The following is a 15,064-nucleotide window of genomic DNA, read 5'->3' on the forward strand; positions in this document are numbered from 1 at the left end:
TGTTATCTACAAACTCACTTACTATTCATCACACATTATCACCTTTATCTGTGATATCCAGGGCTCATTGAGGATGATTTCCCTTTGGGTACAGACAAGGGCCTGCAAAGGGGGGACTCGTCACCTGAGATCTTTATAAAGCCGACACCAGGAAGGGTTTGCAGAACTATTGTCCTGATTGGGACTTCTATATGGCATGGAGTTGTGGCTTTATGCTTAACAATAAATACTGTTCCCTTCCAGTTAGCATTCCTGAATTATTACAAATCATTTATGTTTCGAACAAACAACAAGGGATCCAGCACTGAACCTTGTCTTATGCCACTGGACACCAGCCTCCAGGCACTCAAACAGCCTTCTACTATCACCACTCCATTTGTCCTATTACTAAGCCTGGTTTGGATCCATCTCACCAAGTTTCCCTGAATTCCATGTGCTTCAACATTCTCAATTAGTGTCCCAATTGGAACTTTGTCAAAGGCTTTGCTAAAATCCATATAAATTATATCAACTGCACTTCCCTCATCCACACATTCAATCACTTTTTTTCAAAAAACTCTATCAAATTTGTTAGACATGACCTCCTTCTGACAAAGCCATGCTAGCTATCCCTAACTAACCCATGCCTTTCCAAGTGGAGATTAATTCTCTCCTTCAGAATTTTTGCCAACAGTTTCTCTCCCTCCTGATGTGAAACTCAGCAGTCTGCAATTCCCTGCTTTATCTCTACCATCCTTCTTGAAAACTTAAATCACATTAGCTGTCCTTCAGTCTTGTGGCATTTCCCTCATGGCAATTTCCTGCTTTGCCTCACACAGCAGCCTGGGATGCAATTCATCTGAACCTGGAAATTTTAAGCCCATTTTAACTTCTGATACATCTTCACTTCATATATCAAACTGCTCAAGGTCCTCACAGTTCCTTTTCCTGAATTCTGTACCCATTCCCTCCTTTTCATTTTCCTGAGTGAAGACCGATGAGAATTATTCATTTAACACCCTTCCAATGTCCTGCGGCTTGACACACAGATTGTCCCTTTAGTCTCTAATGGGCTCTACTCTACATGATTAACCTCTGCCCCTTAATGTATTTGTAGAATATTTCAGGATTCTCCCTAATGTTGTTCACAAGTCCTTTTTCATTCCCCCTTTTTGCTCTTCTAATTGCTTTCTTAAGTCCCCTTTTTCTTTATTCCTTGAGGGCCGCAGCCGAATTTCTCCCTTTAGACTTTCTAAAAGTCTTCTTCCTTATCCAGTTCTGAATTGTTTTAGATATCCAGTGTTCCCTGAAATTATTGCTCCTATATTCCCCCAATAGGGAACATAATGAACCCGTACTCTCCTAATTTCCTTTTTGAAACCCCACAGCACTGCTCAGCTGTAGATTTTCCCGCAAGCTGTTCCTAGTCAACTTTGGCCAGATCCTACATTATTTTAATAAAATCTGCCTTTCCCCAATTCAAAGCTGTCTTTTGCAGGCCATCTTTCACCTTGTCCATAACAAACTTGGGGGCACAATCTCAGGCTAAGTGGTCAATCATTTCAGATTAAAATGAGGAGAAATTTCTTTATTGAAGAATTGCAAATCTCAAGATTCTCAACCCCAGGCAGTTGGATACTCCATTTTTACGATATTCAAGCTGAGATGCTCAGATATTTGGTGTCAAAGTGAACTAAGGGGTATAGGGTGAAGATCAGTTATGATTATATTGACTGGAACAGGTTCGAGTGGCCATATGACCTGCTCCTGCTCCTTTTTTTTAATGTTCTGAACATAACCTTCTATTCCTTTTCCTCTGATGTACTTACCTAGCTTTCGTTTAACACATCTAAGCTATTCACCTCAACCACTCCATATAATAGCGACTGCCTCATTAACCTTCTACCACATTTAGACTCTTCAGTTTTCAAGGAATATGAGGTCTCATATTGAAATGCATTAAAATCATCGATATTGAATGTCATTTGTCATTAATGTGCCTGTTATGAATGTCACTATGAATACAGGGGAATCGTCAACAGGTCTTCCAGTGGGTCTCGCGGAATATGAATTCCTCTATTGAGCAACTGGATGCTCACCAAGGAAAGGGGCAGCGGGAATTTAAAACCAGCTTTCTCTACCCGGATCAGGTACTGTAGGTCTTGGTGCTTTGACTTGTAAATCATAGCTGAGAAGTGATGCTTTATTCACTGTGTAAATATTATTATTGGTGACGGAAGACTGGCCTTGGTAAGGTTATTACAGTGCCCATTTTGAAAATTTATTTACGCCTCTTGTATTCTGCAGCAATCTTCCTCTATTTTAGCCATAGCAGTTGATTCTGTGTCATTCATTTATTTAGAAAACATACTTTCAGTATCTGAGTCCAAATTATTTGTTAACTATTTGTTAATAGTGAACAAAAAAGAACAAAATCAGCCCGGGAAACAGGCCCTTCGGCCCAACGAGCCCGCGCCGCCATCTCAACACCACCAGTCCACCTCTCTACCCATGACCCCTGTCTAATGTTTTATGGCCATCCAGATTGAGGGAAACTAATTTAGGGACAATTTATTCCTGCCAATCAGCCTAACAGCACATCTTTGGGGTGTGGGAGGAAACCGGAGCACCTGGAGAAAACCCATGCAAGCACGGGGAGAATGCGCAAACTCCCACAGACACCAGCCCAAATCCATGTGTCTGCACAGCAATCAGCGATAGTCACTGAGCTGTTGTCTTGCCCAGTATCTTGTCCAGTTTATGCACACGCTAACGACATGAAGCACTAGGCCAATCTCGAACAACCAAGAGCAGCCCCAGTACGACCCATCGTGTGTATGCCCCTCGTTGGACACGAGGTGGACCGACTCAAAACCTGTGAATGAAAAGAGAAAAAACATTATAATCATCATCAACAACAGTGGTATCAACACCACTTTCCAGCTTCTGCCAGTCTGAGTAACAATCCTGAACCATAATTCTCAGTAAATAATTCCAGCTGACTAGCTAATACGCTGTTGAGTACTATAATGTATATAATTTATGGCATGAATGGGGCATCAGGGAGGGGTATTACCTTTGGTGGGGGAACATGTTGCGTCCTTTCAGGGCGGTTTGTCCATCCTTTGCCCCCATTTGGGACTCAGTTCTCACTGGTGGCTCCCTGTAGCTGTTTGTATGCAACAGCGGCCACACCCTGGGCAACTGCCTCGACAAGCTGGCCAAACCAGGTGAGGGTAGCCGAAGGGTCTCAACCCTCAGTGAGATAGGGAGATGTCTATCCCAGCATGTGAAGACAGAGTCTGGCAGATTGAGCGGACGAGACCAATGGAAGGTCCAACGGTCAAGAAGGCGGTCTCTGCAAGTGTTGTGGAACACGAAGAGCAGGACAAGACACAGAAGATGTCCTGGTCATCCACTGCGCCTAGTCCCACCTCCAGCCATCTTGACTCTTGTCTTGCCACTGGACCTAGATGGGAATTGGGAAGAGAGAGCGAGGCTGACGCTGCACAGCTCTCCCTCACTCTAATCCAAATCAAGCGTTAGTTTCGACACCATCATCATCATCCTGTTCAACCCTTGAATTCCTGTGGCAATGGGTGAGTGATGAAGCAGCAGGTGTGGCTACACTGGGAGCTGTAGTCACAGGCCTGCACGCAGGCGGCTCAGGTCTAATGATCATTTTCTGCTTATCGAAGCAACAGTGGAAGTCGGCGTCTACCTGGGCGACTTAGCAGTCCTTTTTAGAATGCACTGCTCACCTCCGTAGAATGAGGAAGGGGCTAGAAAAGGTGCCCTAAACATTGCCTGCATCATGACACCCTGGCCAGTTTACCGCGGCTGGTGAGGATCCCATCTTACGGTCGAACAAACAAAATAAAACACAAGGTGACACCGCTCACCACTGGCACCTGGAACGTGCGCGTGCTTTTGGACAACCCTACAGCAGACAGACTAGAGAGAAGAACAGCCTTCGTTGCCGGAGAGGTTGCAAGATACAACATTGACATTGCAGCCCTGAGTGAAACCTGTCTTGCCAACGTGGGTCAGTTGACTGAAACTGGAGGAGGATACACATTTTTCTGGAGCGGTCACGATAGCGATGAGTGTCGTGATGCTGGAGTTGGATTCGCCGTTGGGAGTCACCTTGTTCAGAAACTTGACAGTCTACCCAAGGGTGTGAACGATCAGCTTATGACATTACAGCTTCGGCTACAGAACAGAAGTCAAGGCACCCTGATCAAGCCTATGCCCCCACAATGAACAACCCAGATGAGATGAAAGACAAGTTCTATGAAGAACTAGATGCCCTACTATCAGCAATGAGCAGTACCAACAAGCTGATTTTGCTTGGAGATTTCAATGCAAGAGTAGGATGTGACTCTGCAATCTGGCAGGGAGCCATTGGGAGGCATGGAGTGGGCAAGTGTAACAGTAATGGCCTATTCTTAATGAAGATCTGTGCAGCACACGACCTCCTCAACACCAACACCACCTTCTGTCTGCCTACCCATAACAAGACCTCCGGGATGCACCCCCACTCTAAGCACTGGCATCTTATCGACTATGTCATTGTCAGGAGAAAAGACAGGCAGAATGTCAGAGTAGCCAAGGCCATGTGTGGTGCTGACTGCTGGACAGACCACAGGCTCATTGTCTCCAAAATGAGGTTCAGCATCAGACCCAAGAGGTGACCACAAGGAAGAAAAGTTATGAAAAGAATCAGTGCGGCCAAGCTAAAGAACCCCAGCATAGCTTCAGCACTGACTGAAGACTTAGAAATCAAGCTTGCTGACCTACACCACACATGCAGCGCTGAGAACGACTGGGAATGCTTCAGGGATGCCACCCCATACATCTGCGCTGAAGATGCTCGGGCCCTCCACCCGCCAGCAGCATGACTGGTTCGATGAAAATGATGAGGAGATACAGGCTCTACTGTGGAAAAGCACCGTCTTCATCGGGCCTGTCAGAACGACCCATCTTCAGCTGCCAAGAAAAGTGCTTTTATCAGTGCTCACAGGACAGTCTAGAATAAACTGCGTAAAATGCAGGATGCCTGGCTGAGCTCCAAGGCAGGGATACACTGACAGAAACAACTTGAAAAGGTTCTGTGAAGCCCTCAACACTCTCTACGGACCTCAATCTCTCAGGAGATCTCCCCTCCTGAGTACAAATGGTACAGCTCTCATTACAGGGGGGATCAGATCCTGCAGAGATGGGCTGAACACTTTGAAGCCATCCTCAACCGACCTTCATCTATTAACGATGAGGCAATCGACAGAATTCCCCAGGTTGATATCATCAGCGCCATGGATGACCCACCAGTGGTAGTCAAAGTCACAAAAGCTGTCAGCCAGCTTTCCAGTGGCAAAGCCCCAGGGATAGATGCTATACCCGCAGAGATCTATAAAGCTGCTGGTCCTGCACTTATTGAGAAACTCACCAAGTTGTTCCAGTCCTTTTGGAAGCAAGGATCCATTCCTCAGGAACTTAAAGATGCTTCCATCGTACACCTCTACAACAGCAATCGGCAAGTATGCGACACCCACCGAGGAATCTCGCTGCTCTCCCATCACAGGAAAAACCCTTGCGAGACTCCTGCTAAATCGTCTGGTCACTCATCTGGAGCTAGGCCTGCTTCCAGAGTCACAGTGTGGCCTCTGCAAAGGTCGTGGGACTACTGACATGATTTTTGCTGCGTGCCAACTTCAGGGGAAGTGTCAGGAGCAGAATCGCGAGCTCTACACAACCTTTGTTGACCTCGCGAAAGCCTTCGATACTGTAAGCCGACAAGGCCTGTAGAGAATCATGTCAAAGTTCGGCTGCCCCCCCAAATTCATTCAGATGGTACGCCAGTTCCATGATGGCATGATGGCCAGAGTACTGGGTGGCGAAGAATCCTCTGAGGCATTCCCAGTCACCAATGGCGTCAAACAGTGGCTCACACCCACACTGTTCAGCATGATGTTTCCTGCCATTCTGAATGATGCCTTCCAGGACAGTGTTGCTGGAATCAGCCTCAAGTACAGAGTGAATGGGAAGCTCTTCAACCTGAGGAGACTTCAAGCGATTACCAAAGTGAAGGAGACTGTTCTGAGGGACTTCCTCTTTGCTGATGACTGCGCCCTGTCGACTGGCTCAGAGCCAGAGATGCAAGTCAGTATGGACAAATTTTCCACGGCTTGTGACAACTTTGGACTCACCATCAACATTAAAAAGACCAAAGTCATGCACCAGCCTGCTCCTCATGCACCGTACACAGAACCCATAATCACAATCAAAGGGCAGAAACTACAGGCAGTGGGCCAGTTCACTTATCTTGGCAGCACCCTCTCCGAAGCAGTGACTATTGATACAGAAGTTAACTGCAGAATAGCAAAGGCAAGTTCTGCTTTCAGTAGTCTGCGCTCCACTGTATGGGAACATCGAGGAATCAGCCCAGCAACAAAACTGAAGGTCTACAGCGCCACGGTACTCACTACCCTCCTCTATGCCTGTGAAACGTGGACTGTGTATCAAAGGCATGCAAGACATCTCCATCATTTCCACATGACTTATCTTCGCAGAATATTACGCATCAGATGGCAAGACAAATTACCAGATACTGAAGTTCTCTGTAGGGAAAGTCTACCATCAGTCCACGCACTGCTGATGAGAGCGCAGACCAGGTGGGCAGCTGAAGTCATCCGTATGTCAGACGAGCACATACCCAAGCAGCTCCTTTTTGGGGAACTCTCTGTTGGAAGACACTTGCATGGAGGGCAGAAGAAACGTTTCAAAGACACACTCAAGGCCTCTCTGAAGTTGCTTGACATTGACACAACCGCCTGGGAAATGCTGGCACAAAACCGCCCTACCTGGCACTGCCTCATCCACAAAGGCTGTCAAGCTCACAAAACAAGGTGTATTGCTGAAGCACAACTTAAGAACAAGCTGCGCCAGTCCAGAGCCACCAGCGCAACAACTACAGTGTCTACACAAGTCTGTCCAATATGTGCCAGGACATTCCGTGCCTGAATTGGCCTGATCAGTCATCTTCAATCAGACCGCAACCAGCTTCAAAATGACTAATGGTGTCGAGGTCCTCATTGATGATGATGGACGAATAACATATAGTTTAAACTGTTTCGCATTGGATGATTAGAGAAAATCTGACCAGCAGTCCAAATATTAAATAATGTGAGAAGAAGATGAAGATAGTGTTGCAATGAAGTGAAACTCTGAGCCTGAAGATGTCCACCCAGGACTCAAATCTCCATCAATCCCATAAACTGCTTTCAGCAGAAAGGAAACTTTCATCTGGATATAAATTGTACCATTGGTAAGACGCAGGATGGGTTCATAAAGGGCAGGTCACGTTTGACTAATTTGGTGGACAATGGGAAACCTTGGATGTACTGTTTCTCGATTTCCAGAAGGCATTTGCCAAGGTGCCACACGAAAGACTGCTACATAAGGTAAAGGTGTTCACTGCTACAGGTAATGTATTAGCATGGATAGAGGATTGGTTAACTAACAGAAAGCAATGAGTGGGGATAAATGGGTGTTTTTCTGGTTGGCAATCAGTGACTAGCGATGTGCCTCAGGGATCAGTGTTGGGACCGCAATTGTTTACGATTTACATAGATGATTTGGAGTTGGGGACCAAGTGTAGTGTGTCAAAATTCACAGATGACACTAAGATGGGTGGAAGAGCAAAGTGTGTAGAGGACGCTGAAAGTCTGCAAAGAGATATAGATAATCTAAGTGAGCAGGCGAGGGTCTGGCAGATGGAGTGCAATGTTGGTAAATGTGAGGTCATCCATTTTGGTAGGAGTAACAGCAAAAGGGACTATTATTTAAATGGCACAAAATTGCAACATTGCTGCTGTGCAGTGAAACTGGGTGTCCTTTTGCAAGAATCGCACCGAGTTGGTTTACAGGTGCAGCAGTTAATTAAAAAGGCAAATGGAATTTTGTCCTTCATTGCTAGAGGGAGGGAGTTTAAAAACAGCAAGGTTATATTGCAGTTGGATAAGGTGCTCGTGAGGCCATATCTGGAGTATTGTGTACAGTTTTGGTCTCCTCACTTGAGAAAAGGATATACTGGCATTGGAGGGATTGCAGAGGAGATTCACTAGGTTGATTCCAGAGTTGAGAGGGTTGGCCTGTGAGGAGAGACTGAGTAGACTGGGGCTATTTTCATTGGAATTCAGAAAAATGAGGGGAGATCTTATAGAAACATGTAAGATTATGAAGGGAATAGATAAGATAGAAGCAGGGAAGTTGTTTCCACTGGCAGATGAAACTAGAACTAGGTGGCATAGCCGCAAAATAAGGGAAAGCAGATTGAAGTCTGAGTTGAGAAGGAATTTCTTCACACAAAGGGTTGTGAATCTGTGGAATTCCCTGCCCAGTGAAGCAATTGAGGCTATCTCATTAAATCTTTTTAAGGCAAGGATAGATAAATTTTTGAACAGTAAAGGAATTAAGGATTATGCTGAGTGGACGGGTAAGTGGAGCTGAGTCCACAAGAAGATCAGCCATGATCTTATTGAATGGCGGTGGAGCAGGCTCGAGGAGCCAGATGGCCTATTCCTCCTCCTAGTTCTCATGTTCTTACAAAACAACAGATTCAATGAACACTGGTAACATATCAATAAAAGGGAGCCCAATGCTCTGGCTAAACAGAAAAACAGTATGAGTGAAGCCAATTCACTGTGACTTTGTGGACTACACCATCTAACATTACATTTTCCTTAAGTAAGTATTCCATAAAAGTGGTATGAAGTGAACAGTAATGCTATGCAAAACAAATAACTAATCTTCACTTGCAGAGAACAGCCTTTCAAAAAGGGTGAATTATTCAATACACCAAATTATTCTTCACGTTTCCTTGAAAATTATTCTTCAGAATAGTTTTAACTGGGAGACACTACTTAAAAGATCTAATTGTCACCTATCCTTGCAATGAATCAGTAGAAGTGAGTACTTCACATTAGTCCAGAGATTTACTGCTAACCCGTTATTGCAAAATTCAGTAAGACGCATTAATTACAAATGGATGAACAAGTCCACTGAGAGTCATGGGCCCTGATTTTGTACCCCGAACTTGGGGTAGGCGAGGCTCGCAAAACAGCATTTTCCATTGGCCTCGGGTGCAAACTTACGAGCCTCGGGCGGGCATGCCAGTCAAATTCCGGGCATGCCATAGAGTCATAGAAGTTTACAGCATGGAAACAGGCCCTTTGGCCCACCTTGTCCTTGTTGCCCAGGTTTTACCATTAAACTAGTCCCAATTACCCGTATCTGACCCACATCCCTCTATTACCTATCTTACCCATGTAACTGTCTAAATGCTTTTTAAAAGACAGAATTGGTCTCCTCACTTGAGAAAAGGATATATTGGCATTGGAGGGATTGCAGAGGAGATTCACTAGGTTGATTCCAGAGTTGAGAGGGTTGGCCTATGAGGAGAGACTGAGTAGACTGGGGCTATTTTCATTGGAATTCAGAAAAATGAGGGGAGGTCTTATCGAAACATGTAAGATTATGAAGGGAATAGATAAGATAGAAGCAGGGAAGTTGTTTCCACTGGCAGATGAAACTAGAACTAGGTGGCATAGCCTCAAAATAAGGGAAAGCAGATTGAAGACTGAGTTGAGAAGGAATTTCTTCACACAAAGGGTTGTGAATCTGTGGAATTCCCTGCCCAGTGAAGCAATTGAGGCTATCTCATTAAATCTTTTTAAGGCAAGGATAGATAAATTTTTGAACAGTAAAGGAATTAAGGATTATGCTGAATGGACGGGTAAGTGGAGCTGAGTCCACAAGAAGATCAGCCATGATCTTATTGAATAGCGGTGGAGCAGGCTCGAGGAGCCAGATGGCCTATTCCTCCTCCTAGTTCTCATGTTCTTACAAAACAACAGATTCAATGAACACTGGTAACATAGCAATAAAAGGGAGCTCATTGGCAGCTCATTCCAGAAACTCACCATCCTCTGTGTGAAAAAATTGCCTCTCTGGACCCTTTTGTATCTCTCCCCTCTCACCTTAAACCTATGCCCTCTAGTTTTAGACATTTGGGAAAATATGTTGACCATCTACCTCATCTATGTACCTCGTTATTTTATAGATTTCTATAAGATCATCCCTAAGGCTCCTACACCCTAGGGAAACAAGTCCCAGTCTATTTAGCCTCTCCTTATAACTCAAACCATCAAGCCCTGGTAGCATCCTAGTAAATCTTTTCTGCACTCTTTCTAGTTTAATAATATCCTCTCTATCCTTCCGTACCAATGTCTTGTACAACTTCAACAAGATGTCCCAACTCCTGAATTCAATATTTTGACTAATGAGACCAGCCATGCCGAATGCCTTCTTCTCCACCCTGTCCACCTGTGACTCCACTTTCAAGGAGCTATGAATCTGTACCCCGAGATCTCTTTGTTCTATAACTCTCCCCATGCCCTAACATTAATTGAGTAGGTCCTGCCCCGATTTGATGTACAAGAATGCATCACTTCACATTTATCTAAATTATGCTCCATCCGCCATTCATCAGCCCAATGGATCAATTGATTGAGATGCCATTGCAATCCTAGATAACCTTTTGTATTGTCCACTATGCCAGCAATATTGGTGTCATGTGCAAACTTAGCTCCTAAATTCTTATCCAAATCAATATAAATAACAATTAATAGTGGACCAGCACCAATCCCTATGGCACACCACTGGTCACAGACCTCCAATTTGAAAAACAACCATCTTACAACCACCCTCTGTGTTCTGTCGTCAAGCCAATTTTGTATTCAATTGGCTACCTCATTCTGGATCCTGTGAGATTTAACCTTACGCAACAAACTACCATGTGGTACCTTATCAAAGGCTTTGTTAAAGTCCCGGTAGACAACATCAGCTGCACTGCCCTCATCTACGTCTTGGTTACCCCTTTAAAAATCTCAATCAAGTTTGTGAGACATGATTTTCCATTCACAAAGCCATGCTGTCCCTAATCAGTCCCTGCCTCTCTAAATGCCTGTAGATCCTGCCTCTCAGAACAACTTCTAACAACTTACCCACTACAGATGTTTCCCACTACATTACATTAGCTTACTGATCTGTAGTTCCCAGGCTTTTCCCTGCAGTTCTTCTTAAACAAAGGCACACATTTGCTACCCTCTAATTTTCAGGCACCTCACCTGTGGCTGTCAATTATTCAAACTACTAAGGGACCCACAATTTCCTCCCAAGCCTCCCACAACATCCTAGTATACACTTCATCAGGTCCCAGGGATTTATCTCACTTGATGTGCTTTAAGGTTTCCAGCACCTTCTCTGCAATATATACACTCCTCAAGACATCACTATCTATCTCCTCAAATCCTTGGTATATCACCCATCTCTGTGGATCCACACAAAGATGACCTTGTTGATCCTTAAAAGGCCCTCCCCTCTCCCTAGTTACTCTTTTGCCCTTTATGTATTTAGAAGAAGCCATAGAGATGCTACAGTGCAGAAAGAAGCAATTCGGCCTATTCAGTCTGCACCGACCACAATCCCACTCAGACCTTATCCCTGTATCCCTTCATATTTACCCGCTAATCCCTCTAAACTACACATCCCAGGACACTAAGGGGCAATTTAGCTTGGCCAATCACTAACCCGCACATCTTTGGACTGTGGGAGGAAACTGGAGCACCCAGAGGAAACCCATGCAGGCACGGGGAGAATGTGCAAACTCTGCACAGTGACCCAAGCCGGGAATCGAAGCCAGGTCCCTGGAGCTGTGAAGCAGCAGCGCTAACCACTGTGCTACCGTGCCACCCTTTTTTTGTAGAGGTTTTTGGCTTTTCCTTTGTCTTATCTGCCAAAGTAATCTCATGTTCCCTTTTTGCCCTTCTGATTTCTCTCTTAACTCTACTCCAGCAACCTCTATACTCTTCAAGGGATCTACTTGATCCCAGTTGCTTATGCATGTCATATGCTTCCTCCTTCTTTTTCATCAGGGCTTCAAAATTCCGAGTCATCCAGGGTTCCCTGCTTCTACCAAATCTGCCTTTGTGCTTACCCTGAACCCTGGCTGACACACTTTTGAAAGCCTCCAACTTACTTGTCATCCCTTTACCTGAAACAGGCTCCCCAATCAACTTTTGAAACTCCTGTCTAATATCATCAAAATTAGCCTTGTCCCAATTTAGAATTTTAAATTTTCGGCCAGACGTATCATTTTCCATGGCTACCTTAAAGCTAATGGAATTACGGTCACTGGTCATAAAGTGATCCATCACACTTCTGTCACCTGCCCTTCCTGATTTCCCAAGAGAAGATCTAGTTTTGTTCCCTCTCTGTTCGGGCCATCCACATACCGAATGAGAAACTCCTCCTTAACACACTCAACAAATTTCTCTCCATCCAAGCCTCTAATGCTATGGCTGCCCAGTCAATATTAAGAAAGTTAAAGACCCTGACTATTACCACCCTATTTTTTTTTGGAGCTGTTTGTAATCTCCTACATATTCACTCTCCAATTTCCTGCTGCCTATTTGGGGGCCTGTAGTGCCCTATCAAAGTGATCTCTCCCTTCTTGTTTCTCAGTTCCACCCACATATACATAGTGGGCGAATCTTTGGATATATCCCCTCTCAGTACTACTGTGACATTTTCCCTAGTCAAAAACACAACTCCCCCTCCTCTCTAAACTCCTGTTCTATCTTTCCCATCGCATCTGTACCCTGGAATATTGAGCTGCCAGTCTTGCCCCTCCCTTAGCCTACCTATCAGCAATAGCTATAATATCCCAGTCCCGTGTACCCAGCCTGAGTTCATCTGTCTTGCTCATCAGGCCTCTTGCATTGAAACAAATGCAGATTAATCTGGACTTCCTTTTCTCTTTGCCCTGTTTCTTCAGACCATCTGTCCTGTGTTTTATTTCTCTTCACCTTATTGGACCGATTCACTGAGTTGTCCACAATCTCTTTAATCTGTACTGTGGCTCTTTTTGATTTGTGCTAGTGGTAGGGGATGGGGATATGGCTAAGGTCTTGAATAACTTTTTTGTTTCTGTCTTCACGGAGGAGGATGTGAATAATTTGCCGGGTGTTAGCGACGGAAAGGTGGTAGGACTGGAGGGTCTTAATGACATTACTGTTACTAGAGAGGTGGTGCTCGACAGACTGGAGGGGCTGATTGTGGACAAGTCCCCAGGACCGGATGGAATGCATCCGAGGGTTCTGAAAGAAATGGCGGAGGTGATAGTGGATGCCTTGGTGGTTATTTTCCAGACGTCGCTGGATTCCGGGGAAGTGCCGGAAGATTGGAAAACGGCTAATGTTACGCCGTTGTTTAAGAAGGGTGCCAGGCAAAAGGCGGGGAATTATAGGCCGGTTAGTTTAACGTCTGTGGTAGGTAAAATGTTAGAATCCGTCATTAAGGAGGAAATTGCGAGGCATCTTGAAGGGAATTGCTTGATAGGGCAGACGCAACACGGTTTCATTAAAGGGACGTCGTGTCTGACAAATTTACTGGAGTTCTATGAGGATGTGTCTAGGGCAGTGGATAGAGGAGAGCCGGTAGATGTGGTCTTTCTGGATTTTCAGAAGGCGTTTGACAAGGTACCTCACAAGACGTTATTGCAGAAGGTCAGGGGACATGGAGTTGGGGGTAGGGTGTTAGCGTGGATAGAGGATTGGTTGTCAAATAGGAGACAGAGAGTGGGGGTCAATGGGTGCTATTCGGATTGGCGGTTGGTGACTAGTGGGGTGCCCCAGGGGTCGGTGCTGGGGCCTCAGCTATTTACCATTTATATAGATCTGGAGGAGGGAACCGAGTGTAGAGTGTCGAAATTTGCTGATGACACCAAGATTGGGGGAAAGGCAAATTGTGCGGAGGGTGTGGAGAGTCTGCAGAAGGATCTAGATAGGCTGGGCGAATGGGCCAGGAAATGGCAAATGGAATTTAATGTTGGCAAGTGTGAGGTGGTCCACTTTGGTAGGAAGAATGGTAGGAAGGACTATTACTTACGTGGCGAAAAACTGCAGCAGGCGACGGTGCAGAGGGACCTCGGGGTCCTTGTGCATGAGTCACAAAAACCCAGCTTACAGGTGCAGCAGGTGGTCAGGAAGGCGAATGGGATGCTGGCCTTCATAGCGAGGGGGATTGAATATAAAAGTAGGGAGGTCTTGCTGCAGCTGTATAGGGCATTGGTGAGGCCGCAGCTGGAGTACTGTGTGCAGTTTTGGGCGCCGCACCTGCGCAAGGATATTTTGGCCTTGGAGGGAGTGCAGAGGAGGTTTACTAGGCTGATGCCGGAGTTGAGGGGGTTGAGCTATGAGGAGAGGCTGAATAAACTAGGCTTGTACTCGTTAGAGTTTAGAAGAATGAGGGGAGATCTCATTGAGACGTATAAGATGATGAATGGGATGGATAGGATAGAGGTGGAGAGACTCTTCCCGCTCAAAAAAGACAGTAGGACTAGGAGGCACAGCCTCAAGATAAAGGGGAGGCGGTTTAGAACGGAGTTGAGGAGGAACTTCTTCACTCAAAGGGTGGTGAATCTCTGGAATTCTCTGCCCGTTGAAGTGGTGGAGGCTGCCTCGCTAAATATTTTTAAGAAGCTGGTTGATGGGTTCTTGATAAGAGAGGGGATTAAGGGTTATGGGGAGAGGGCGGGAAAGTGGAACTGAGCCACGACAGATTAGCCATGATCTTATTGAATGGCGGGGCAGGCTCGAAGGGCTAGATGGCCTACTCCTGCTCCTAGTTCTTATGTTCTTATGTTCTCTACCTTCCACTTTTCCCCTTACTGCGTTTTGTTTCTGTCCCCACTTTACTTCCCTCCATTTGTTCCCAACCCCCTGCCAATTAGTTTAAACCCTCCCCAACAGCACTACCAAACACTCCACCCAGGACATTGGTTCTGGTCCTGCCCAGGTACAAACAGTCCGATCTCCCCCAGGACTGATTCCATTGTCCCAGGAATTTGATTCACAGAATCCCCACAGTGCAGGACGTCAATTGGCCCTTCGAGTCTGCACCGACCAAAATCCCACCCAGGCCCTATTCCCATAACCCCCATGTTTACTCTGCTGATGCTCCTGAC

General features: G+C 45.5%; 1 protein-coding gene across 1 annotated transcript in view; it reads right to left on the reverse strand.

The window, feature by feature from the left end:
* The window catches only part of LOC145351309 (ran-binding protein 17-like), a 925,757-nt gene that overhangs the window by 503,544 nt on the left and 407,149 nt on the right, over positions 1-15,064 (reverse strand). The window lies entirely within an intron of this gene.

The sequence above is a fragment of the Carcharhinus amblyrhynchos genome, chromosome 13 (genome assembly GCF_965287045.1).
Source record: "Carcharhinus amblyrhynchos chromosome 13, sCarAmb.v2.hapA, whole genome shotgun sequence".
Lineage (NCBI taxonomy): Eukaryota > Metazoa > Chordata > Chondrichthyes > Carcharhiniformes > Carcharhinidae > Carcharhinus > Carcharhinus amblyrhynchos.